The following is a 12,171-nucleotide window of genomic DNA, read 5'->3' as shown; positions in this document are numbered from 1 at the left end:
GGAGTCTCTTTTCAGTCAGAATTTTATTTTTCATATTTATGTGTAAGCACCATATTTGTAAACTAAATTCCAGCCGACAACAATGCTGGTGTGAAGGGAAGAGGGGAGAGATGTCTCATTGAAGGTTGCATTGAAGAAGAATGTTCTATCTTGCAGTGTTGCAACAGTGTAAACACCCCAGAGAACATGGTTCCTCGGTCTTCAGGGAGTTGAGTCCAGAACTGGTTGCTCTGTGTTTGGGTGGAGCATTATGGTTGCAGGAACAGGTTGCACAGAAGATTGTACGACTTGTTGAGGTGTGTGGTAAGGGAGAGAGTGTAGGGGTTATGAGACTATGGGAATGAATGGATGTGCCCAAAGTCATGGCCCCAGTAACCCACTGTCTTTAGCTAGCTTCTACTTCCTCGAGTTTCTAGAATCTCCCTAAGTATGTGATTTTATATGTAATTAATACCACTTAGTCATTCTGTAATATAATCACATAGCAAAACCAAATTGTACCCCAACATATATACAATACCTATTCAGCAATTTGGAAACAAAGATAAGAGAGTTCTGCTTTAGGTGCAAGAATTGTGCTGCAGATGCGTCTACTTGGTCAGGTTCCCCATGGTCAGCTGACCTCTACGGTTTGACCAGTTGTAGTTTTATGTAAGTTTCATCTACTGCTAAGGGGAGCATATTTGATGAGAGTGTTTCACTATCAGTGGGTATGAGTTTTGGCATGCAGTCTGGAATTATGATGGCTTAGTAAAGCAGCAGTGGTATGATCTCCTGTAAGGTCCATGGCCTCATTAGCCCTGGTTTTTGGCTGGGTTCACAATACCAGACATGGCTTCCTTCTGCTGGGTGGGCTTTAAGTCTGATTTGATATGTGTTGGTGGGAGCTGAGACAGGAGTACCACTATTGCAGTCTTTAGGCATATCTTGCCACGCTGATTGTTGCTGTGGTTCATAGACATCACAGCTAGATAATACTATTGCTTGCTTTCTTTCTCCCCTTCACCATTTACATAGGGTTGTAGATGGGATTGAAAGATTGTGTAAGGCAGAGTAACAGGAGGTCTACTGTGAGGTTGTCTCCTAGAAATGATGGCCAATCTTAACCCAAGATACCTCAACAGTATGGCTAGCTAAATAAGATCTGAACAATGACAACAAGAATATATGCTAAAATGGAAGGAAGGAATCTCATGGGGCCCTGCCCATAGACAATGATCGACAGACAACGAATGACTGCTGAGAGGGAGAATTAATCATTCCCAGGGATGAGCCAACTTGTTGGTTATCCAATACCAAGTAGTCAGCTCTAAAATCATATACACACAAGCAACACTAAATAGATTTAGCTGGTTATACATATGTGTATGTCTCTCTGTGTATGTGTGTGTTGTATGTGTGTGTGTGTGTGTGTGTGTGTGTGTGTGTGTGTAAGAGAGAAAGAGAGAGGGGGGAGGGAGAGAGAAATGAAAAAGTGGCTATGACCTTGAGAGGGAAGGAGGAGGGATGAGAAGGAAGGGGAAATAGTGCAATTATATTTAAATTAAAAATAAAAAGTACTAAATGAATAGTCCTGTCCAAGCAACAGGAAAGGGAATGTTATAAACTAAAATGAAAGCCATATTTCAGGGCTTCACACACCACTTGGAAAATGATCACTAATTTTGCCTTGACCTCTCCCTCCAAAAATGTATGTTTAAAATCTGCTAAGTTAACTAACTACTTCTGTGTAGCTATGGCCAGAATATCTGGGAGAACAGCTAATACAAGGAAAAATGTGTGTAGCTCACCAGGGAGGGGAAGAAGAAAATGTGATCATCAGGTGATTTGAGGCAGTACAGGGTCTGGGATAGTTCAGAACCTAAGTTTCTCTCCTGAGCTGAGTAAGAGGAGACTGGGAGGTCGACTGCATTGTTCAACAGGACAAATGCCACACTGGTTCAAAGGCTTTGACATCTCTCAACACTGACTGCACCTCCCCCTACCCTTCAGCCACCAATCCTCCTCATTCTTACCTAGCTTTTACTCATGGCCCTCACTGCATTTGTCTTTATCTCTAACATATGTTCTTGTTCATTTAATTACTTTTTTACCACTAATATTCAAATTCCTTGGAGGCAAGAATCTTTTCTTTAGTGATCTTCCCCAAGAGTTCTTGGCACACAATAGTTGCTCACTGAATATTTGTCAAGTGTAATAACTTCCAGTTAGAAACAGCTGTTCAATAGATAGTCAGACAAAACAGAGGTAGAGGATATCATTAATATTTCTGTTCTAATCTCATGCTCAGGCAACAAAATGCATAAAACTGATATATACCAAAGTTTATCACTAACTCTCTAGCCCCGACAGGGTCCAGTTCAGTGTCTATTTCCTAAGGCCACCCCTGGGCAGTGACTGCACATACTTCCTGCCTGTCTGTGTTCTGTGTGACTCAGCTGATAATATCACACTTTATCCCATAGAGCTGGTCAACATTTAATCTCATTGCCTTTTTCCTGGGAAAGTTTTTGTATTTGAGACTTTTTCTGCAGGACCGCTGTTGAAGTTTTCCACTTCTCCCCTCTCTGTCCTATCCATGATTCCTAGCCCAAGGCTCCTGGAATAATGACTCTGAGAATCAAATATATTTACAAATACCTAGGTCATATACTTTGTTCCCTTAGCTTAATATCCTGTTTATTCTGAGTTCTGCCACATGGATGCTTACCTTTACTCAGCTCCCATGTTGCAGACCTCCTCCATGTTCCTGGGTGAAATCTCCTAAGCTTGGCTCTGTCCCAGAATCCCTGCTTCCTACTGGAACTCCCGCCTTTTATTTCCTGCCTCAGCTACTGGCTAATTAGCTTTATTTGACAAGTGAAGTATTCAAACAGACATAGGAGATTCCTTCAACACCACCTTTCCTTGCCTTCTCAGAGGTGGGATTTCAAACCAGCATGACAGTGCCTTAGTTTTTACAACTCTACATGGATGGTGGGGAGGCAAGCATAGGTCCCAGTGCTAGTGTGGTGAGCACTTTCCCAACTGAGCCTTCTCCCCAGCTCCATTTCTGACTTTTTAAAATTTGTTTTTATTAATCAAATATATAACCTTGGTAGACTGGTTTGAGGGGTTTTTTAAATATATTTTTTAATTTTAAAATTATATTTACTTACTTATTTGTTGGAATGGTTGGGCATGTATGTGCCACAATCCATGTGTAGAAGGCAGAGAATAGTTTGTAGGAGGCATGTTACCTTCTACTATGTGAGTTTGGGGGTTGGAACTTAGATCATCATGCTTTGTGGCAAATATATTACTCATTGAGCCACCTTGGGAGCCCTAAAAATATTTTTAGATATTAAAGTCATGGGTTCCCATTCCACTGTCTCCCTTTTATTGTTTTAATATGTTACTTAATGTCTTATAAAATATGGTGTGCTAGCTTTGAAGAAATCCAGTGACTAATATATAACATTAGCATGTGCATGGTATTTGTAAGGCTGGCAGTTAATTGATAGTACACTAAGTTTTTTTTTTATCTCAGTATAGCCAATTCATTGTGAATTATTTTTGTAGTTCTAAATCAAGTTATGTATATTTGAGATTCCAGACAATTCTGTAATTCATTATATGCACCTTCTGTCTGAAGGTCTGAATACTTATCAAATCATATGGGCTGCATTTACTACCTTCTTTGTTAAAAGTCCAAGTAAAAGACAGAGGCAAAGGCACTCTGAGGATGAAGGGCCTGCTGTCCTGATGCATAGGCAAGAAGGCTACAGTTACTTTAGTGTGGCTGTTTGTCCCATGTTGAAACATTATATAATGGCTGTTTGTTTCATGTTGAAACATTGTATAAGTGGTGTTGTCTCAGATCTTCCTCACATTTATGTCTTGTGGCTGTAGTGCCTATCTCTAGTTTTATATTGGATTATACTCTTCAGTGACTAGTAAGCCTCAAGTAAAAAGGGAGAAGAGAGGAGAGAAGGGCAAAGACAGGTATGGATAGGGAGGAAGGGTGAAGGAGAAATCAAAGGATGACAGAAAGAAGACATAAGACCTTCAAGCCGTTTAAACTCAGACATTATCAATAAAGGGGAAATAATAGTGCTTTTAAAACATTTATCATATGCCTGCCATTCTTCTAAGTGGTTATTGTATTTTAATCTAACAATCCTCATAATAATGAGACCCACTTTAGAGAATTGGTGTAAGCAGGAACAGAGCTGTTAAACAACCAGCCCAAAGTTACTCTGTGAGAAAAACAACTTAAGACAAAAAGTCTTGTTTCCCCCACTTCTTTCGCATTTAAATGATCACTTCTATTTCATCATAGAGAATAATGATACTTATACCATTTAAGTCAGATAGAGTTTGCAATGTAGCATCAGAATCTTTTCCATGTGGCCAGCAGGAATTTCCTACTGTGTTTGACATGCATGATGATATTAAGAGAAGCAAAATTACCTAGTTCATCTAAATACCAAGAGGCACAAAAACTGAAAATAAAATAAACAATGAACTGAGATATTTTCTATTTAAGAATGTGAGCACTGGAAGGAACAAAAACCCTTGGCCAGTAAAGAGAAACCTGGGAGAGACCATTATTTCCACAATTGATACTCCAAAGGAAATAACTTTTAGAGGAATTGGTTTTCTTTAAGTGCTCTAAACAAGAAGAAAAAAGATGGTTTGAAAAATTGAAGACACTAGCAGTTTTTGGACACCTGACAGGGTTGAAACAGAATGGATACAGAGCTCTGAATTGTTGCCTGAGTGTATCCCTGGTGCTTTTAATTTTTGATGGGAGCCATTCCAGCTGCCTGGAGAATCCCTTAAGAAAGATGGTTGTCCATTTATTTCCACTCATCTAAAAGAACCCCTACAATTATATTTGCTTTGTGGAAACATCTGGAATACAACAGGACTCTGTGTGTGTGGGTCTGCTGGGAGTTCATTGTGCCTCAAACCAGGGCATCAGCAGTTGATATATATGAATTCTTCTTGGATCTCAAGATTGCATGCAGTTTGCTGCAAAAAAAAAAAAACCCATAAATTACTTCTCCTGTAAGTTGGAACTGATTGTATCCCTACTGTGAGATAAAACTAGATATGCTGTTTTCTGAATAAGGAATTTCATCTGTAAATCACAATTCTCTTTTTTCCCCCTGATGGTCTGATTTTCTTTTTTTAAACACATCCTACAATTTGAGTCAATTATTTTAGTGCTGCTCAAAAAATGTGCCTGTGAGTGACAAGATAAAAAGTATATTATTCATCCATAGAGGGAAATGTCGAAGCCCTGGCTGCTCATTCTCACCTCCCGAAGGCCCCTGCTTTTTATCAGTTATACAGCCAATTAGGCTGGACTGGGTGACAGTCTAAGTTCAGGAACTAACAAGTACTCTCACAGATCAGTGCCTTGGCAAATGAGGTCAGGATGCTTCTTGGGGATTTAATTTTTAATTGAGAGGAGTAAGGCTGGGATAAAATATATACGTCAAACTCCAAGAAGGGTTGAAAGAATCATAATTTTTACATTAATGATGTGACGTATTTTAAAAGTTTAACAGGTACTCAAAAGACAAAACAGCTGTCTTTATTTTTCTCTTCTTCATTCCTGTGTTTCTTCCTTATTTCTCCCACCCCCTTCCAAAAAAATCACAAAGTAAGCCTCATTGAGCCTATTTGGTTCATCTGTTGGAGTCTCCACAGGACCTTCTTTGCATGGGCCATGAGATCATCAGAGAAGTATCGCTGTCTCTAGTGCTGGAGACATAGATACTGCTGCAGAATTCTATCCCAGGGTGAATAGCTGCTCTAGTGGATTTGTTCTTTTTGAAAAGACCTGGTTTTCTGATGGTTCTTAGTTTATCCTGATAAATCTAAAAGGAAAAGCAGTCTGTGGAAAGCACTCTCATCCCTCTTGCTTAGTTTCCCTTGATGGATGAAAATCTGTGAGGAAGTCAGAGCACTCAGAAGGGCCTAATGTTTGGAGCCAGATCTGCTCTTTTCTGCACGCCCTGTGGCGGAGGCAGACTGACACCTGCACTTGACATATCCTTCTTGGAACCTTTTGGAATGTTTGTGAAAGCAGAAAACCAAAGTCTGTGCACTACAGGCTGTGCTCCAGTGAAATGCCTCAGACTCTAACAGAAACATGATGTTTATGGTTTCTCTTATTTTTAGAATTAACTTACCCAGTTTTAGAAGCCCCTAGTGAACTTTCAGCCCAGAGTTGTAACACATTTAAAATTAGAAGTGACAGTGATGTTGGAGAAGTGGGTAAGTACATTTTTTTTCCAGGGCAGCAGTCACTTAATGGTTTGTCAGTGTCTGGTCACTTACCAAAGAATAATAGGAATGCTGCAAAGTCCAACCATACTGAACTAGATGACCCAGTGACCTAGATCAAGTTCCCTCTTCTAAACTTGACTCGCCATAGCTTTGGTGAATTGGTGATCACCATCACCAATCAGGATGGTTTGGCCTGAAAAACTTGTTACCTAGTTGTGCACTGTAAATTCATTTCTAGTGCAGCACTTTCTATGATCTTAAACATGGCTACATAATGCAGCCAGGTCTGAGGGGTGGGCATTGCCTTGGGCTGCCTTCTCTTGTCGTTTCCTGTTCCTGCTTCCATTTTGCCAATCCTCTGCCACATGTTTTAGGCACTACACTTTGTAGAATGTGCTTTTACCCATGAAAAATTACTCTCCTGTGCCTGGTATTTATAATTAGCTCATATATGCCTCAGTTAAAGATGATTGTTAAACCTATATTTGTTTAAAATGGACATGAAATTATAAATTTCAAAGCAGGAAGGGGATTGGGAAAGGATTAAACACAATGTAATTAATCCATTGCAATAAATGAAAAAGGCAAGTTTAAAAGTTATGGAAGCATAAAAGGTCGCAGGTCCCTTAACAAGACTGATTCCATCAATAATGACCACCAGCATAAACAGGTGATAATTTCCATTTGAAAATAACCTGGGGAATGTCACTTCAAAATTGTGGCAATATATTGCTTCTGAAAGTCAAACCTAAGCACAATGCCACAGAAGCAAGGATAAAAGAAGGCCTGCCAGGCTAGCACTAGCCAACAGTAATCAGGCATCACTACATCAGTCAGAAAAGAGGTAAAGTGTATAATTGAGTTTAAAGATTACTGCTTAAAAATAAGATAGTTTCATGTAAACAGAGCTGAGGGTAACATTTAAAAGTGAAAACATGGAAGAGTACTGAATACATATTTCCAATATTTAAATAGTAAATACCATTATAAAACGAAAGCATGTGTGTTAAAAAGATGAAAGAAAAACTGTGTTGGAGAAGACACAGAGCAAAGGGAATCTTTACAAACGTCTGATGGGAATTTAATTAGTAACTATGGTGGAAAGTATTTGGGGATCCCTAAAAGAGAAATCTTAAGTGTAGAACTACCATATGCCCCTGCCAGCCCTACCTGTGCTTGCACGACCACTGGTAATAAAGTCAATACAGTGAAGGAATGTCTCTACCCTTGGGTTTATTGCAGCATTATTCACAATAGCCAAAATGTGGAAAGAACTTATATCCACCGACAGATAGAGACTGTGTGAAGGCATGCACATTGTGAAATGCATGCACATTGGAATGCTATCCAGTCTTAAAGAACAAAGGTGGTTTTGTGTAATGGGAGTGAATCTGGAAGAAATCATAATACAGGCAGTAATTCGGGCTCAGACCCCAGCAGCTCATGATGACCCTTGTATGTAGAATTGCTGAGTATATAAGGGATCCTGCGAAGAGAAGGGAGTGGGAGTGGGTGTAGAGGGGACAGAGGGTTGTTGATCAAATGACCTAACACTTCAGATAAAAGGAATAGGTTTTGTGATCTATTGCACAGCAAGATGGGTGAATACAGATAATGTTATTATTACATGTCTCAAAATTTTGAATTTCCAGTGCTTCACCAAAGAACATAAGTAAGCAATTATTGATTCACTTGATTTACTTATACAACATCACATATATACACCAAGACAATACCACACAAGTGGATACAATATAATTTATCAATCCAATATAGTAATAATCAGAGAATAGTAAATATTCATTGAGTTGATTGTGAATGCGTGATATATCAGAAGATTATGCCAAAGATTTAGAGCCCATACTCCTAGTTTTACCTTCAGGAATGTATTGAGAACAGTGGGCTGTGTAATACACTAGTTGTCTTGAGAAATATCAATTTGGTCATTTAATAAAAATCTCTCAGCAGTTTAAATTTTATGATTTACAGTTTTCCCCTAACAATTCCAGGGATATTACATAAATTCTTCTAAGTATTAATTCTGATATTTAAACATCCTGGAACACAAATATGTGTTTACTAAACTGAGCTGAACTCCTAGTTTTGATTGTTATTTAGACTAATGGAAATTTAAAGGTTAATACTATTGATTGTGTTTTTAAATTAAATGGCCTAAGTCTATGGGAAGGATTGTTACGGAATTTTGTTGCTGATTGTTTTATTGTTTTTAGAATTGTGAAGACCTATAATATATAAAGCACAATGTCTGGACATATAAGATATTCAGACAATTAAGTCAGTATATTATTAAAGTCCTTTTGTTTATGAAATAAACATTAAACAAAAGTGCCAGTTTATAATACTGCTCAGCCCTAAGTGTTAGGGAAACCATTTCCCCTGTCAGTGTTCATGGTGGGATTATGATGACAGTGGCATTAGTAAATACTCTGGGCTGCATATTTCAAAGAGCAACATTCTGAGTTTTGTAGGAAAGACAAACAGTGGAAAGGCTTCTAATTAAAATCATACACTGTAGTTGCGAGGGAACTATGGTGGCAGCTTCCTTAATCAGACCTGTTTTAACTTAAGCAAATATGTTGCAAGAGTGTCTCTAAAGCTAAGCCACAGAAGCCTTTCTTCTAAATCCCCTGCAGGCATTAATGCTCAGCCTGGAGATGGCACCCTTATTTGCTAAGTGCAGAGATGGTTACAAAAGAGCTTTGCTCACTTTGAGGATAAAAGCTAGAATATACTTTAATTTTGGTGACTGCCTGGCTCATCTTAGCACCATAATAGTGATTTGCCTCAAAACCAAAAGTAAAAAGTCAGTACTTACATGTCTATGGATCAAAATTAGATGAAAAATTGCTGTTTCTCATCTCCAAAGCTATTTGCTGCACATTTTACAACCCTCAAGATGCCTTTTGTAATATGTGATAACAGAGCCAACTGCAGCATCTGCCTGGAGCAAGATTACTTTAATTATGGACTCAATGTCCTATCTTCTGCAAGTGATCCCCAGAGACGGACTTCCTGCCGAAGGAGAGGTGCAAGGATGCACATTAAAGCCCAGCGTCAGCCCGGAAGACGTGCGTAACCTGTGACAAGGGCACCCGTAGACTGCCTGCATTGTCCTAGGCTGCACTGGGATGGAGGAGTCCAGAGTGATAGGTTTTTAATTATTCTAGCATCTGCTCTTACGACTCCGCATGATAAAAGCAAGATGAGCTTATCAGGGAACAAAATCTCAAGACAAGTCTGTACAGGAAACAGACTATATTAAAGCAGTGTTGGCATTGTTCAAACTGTTATTCATGTGATTTTTTTCTTAACAAAAATTGTTTTCTAATTATTCTTAAACTAAAATTATTTGATAAAACAGACTTTCCTCCACAAGCTTAAAAATCAATGTTTTGTTAGTTTACTTGAGTATTGTTAGAACGTAAAGCTAAGTGCATTAGGCAGGTTCTGGGTAGCACTGAATACCTCATATTTTTTTATAATTTATTTTTTCTCAAATTGTAATTCATTCACACAAGGGTTATAAACACAGAAAGGCAGGGTGTGGGGAAGGGAATGACACTGGAGTGTGGGTGTTCAGGGGGAATACAGATATCTTCAGAACCGGGTATCGGCTGGGTTCAGGGGACAAGTCACTATGACTCTGCCTATGACTCGCTTGACCTTATCTAAGTTGGTATTGTCTGCCAAGGTTACCTATTTACAAGGACTATGACTACTCAGGCTTTTAGATTTCCACAAAAGGTGCCTGTTTACATTAGCTTATAGCCATCTGTTTCAATGTTTTTCCACTGAGACCCAAGACTTGGTGTTAGTATACATGTATGACAGGCCTATTGCTGATTTTAGGCCTTCAGTGTGTAAGCAGGGCTGCCCCTGACATCTCCTCCCTTCTCTAAGTATAGAAGGGCTATGGCAATTCTAAACTTGCGAAGGTGGAGATAGAGGCCTGACCTCCAGTAATTGAAGGGGACCTTTTAATGGCTCTAGTCCCCCTGTCGTTGTCCAGTGAGGCATGAGGGCCATACCCATCCCGATGTCGTTTTCCTGGAGAGGGGATACTTTTGACATCAACCCCTATGCAGTCAGGCTTGTCTACCTCAGGGAACCCAGAGACATATTTTTACGTTTTATTTATATTCCCTTGCAGTGCTAAGCCTCGCAGCCTAAGCAAGAATTCAGATCGCCAGTCAGAGGGGGTTCTGGGTGGCCCCTCTCTGCTTGGTCTAGGGGCAGAAGTCCCCTCTTTTAGGTTGGGTGGAGATGGGTTTTGTGAGCATCCTGTATAAAGTAACAACCTCATCTTGAGTCTCGTGGTTCTCCACAGCTAACGTATGATAATGTTACTGAATAGGTTTTGCTACCAAATTATTTATCTGTTGTTTCACAGAGTTAGTCCGCCTATTTGAGGGCCAGGGACCAGGAGAAATAAGCAAAAAGAACCAAAATAAGGGTCCCAAGATGGGAGGAAGTAGGGTTGACAACCTTGGAGAGGCTGAAAACCAATTCTTGTACCAGCATTCATCTGTCTCTTTCTCTCTCTGATTTTTCTAGGGGCCTTCACTGACCTATTTCATGCTCTCTTTAACCCTCCTTGTCTTGTCTATGTAAAGGCAACATTCTTCTTTAAGGGCTGTACACAATCAAGAGCTGTACACAGCCTTTTCTATTGTAATAGAGTAAATCCAGTCCCATAAGGATCTTTGCGATTTTAGGAGGTCTCTTCAGACAGTGAAACGAGGGATTTCTTCAGATTAGTGATGTCAATCTCTAGCTGTTTGATGTTCTTGTCAGTGGCCCTTCAAAAGTCTGAGTAGTATAATTTTGGAGGCCCGCTTCTGGATTAGAACTTCTAACAGCAGACATCACGGGTGATTCATTTTTACCTGGAAAGGAAACAGAAGGGAATTCTCAGGGAGAATAATAAACATCCATCTACTTTAGCATCCAGGTAGCATCCTGTTATGTGTCTTTACTATACTGTATTTAATCAATCTTCCATATATGGACATTGTGTTTACTTCTGATGGCTCACTGTTTACGATGGACAACCTTGTAGTTAATAATTTTTGCATACTTCTATTTGCAAAGATATATTATTTTTATATTGAACTTAACTATGAATTTATTCTGTTAAAACAAGAGCTAAGATATTCATAAACCTGTATTTTCATTGTTTGCTGATGTACACAGAGAATAATAATATTGATAATTATTTCCAAAATAAATGTCAGCATCCTTACTATAATGATGTAGTTATCACTTTAACATTTTTATCATTTCATAGTATTTTCTGTTCCTTTTTTATGGAGACACAAATGTACACACACGTGCATCAGACACAATATTCATACATACACACACGCACACACATCATGCATGCACACACCCACACATGCACAATCACGCACATGTGCACACACATGTTTAAATATGTTTGTTACTTTATTGTTTAATATAATATCCCTTTATATAATAAAACACAAATCTGCCAATAAGTGGGATTTGGCTTTATTATATTGCACAAATATTGACTTTATAAATACTCACTTCTGTGTGAATGTACTCCCTTAGTAGAGCCTTTAAAATTGTTACTAACTTTATATTCTTTAATGACACCATTATTTTCATTTTTCTTTATTTCCACATTATATTTTTATCTTCTCTGTCAAAGTAAAATTTTAATATCAATATCATTAAGCTTTTTCCAAAATCAATCCCACTGGTCTACTCTGGAACTCTACAGTTACTATACAGACATGAATGTGACCACAGTTGATACCAGCAATTTTTTTCTACTTATAAGAATATTCACGCTGAACTTTCTCATCAGTGTGGTAGTCATTTCTGTCTTCATCTCTGGTTTTG

At 38.7% G+C, this 12,171-nt stretch overlaps 1 protein-coding gene across 1 annotated transcript in view; it reads left to right on the top strand.

Moving 5' to 3' along the window:
* The window catches only part of Reln (reelin), a 416,018-nt gene that overhangs the window by 118,613 nt on the left and 285,234 nt on the right, over positions 1-12,171 (top strand). The gene's annotated exons all lie outside the window — the stretch shown is intronic.

Source organism: Grammomys surdaster, unplaced genomic scaffold (genome assembly GCF_004785775.1).
Source record: "Grammomys surdaster isolate TR1022 unplaced genomic scaffold, NIH_TR_1.0 325, whole genome shotgun sequence".
Taxonomy (NCBI): domain Eukaryota; kingdom Metazoa; phylum Chordata; class Mammalia; order Rodentia; family Muridae; genus Grammomys; species Grammomys surdaster.
Note: the sequence above shows the minus strand (reverse complement) of the source record. Positions and strands in the feature narration are given on the sequence as shown.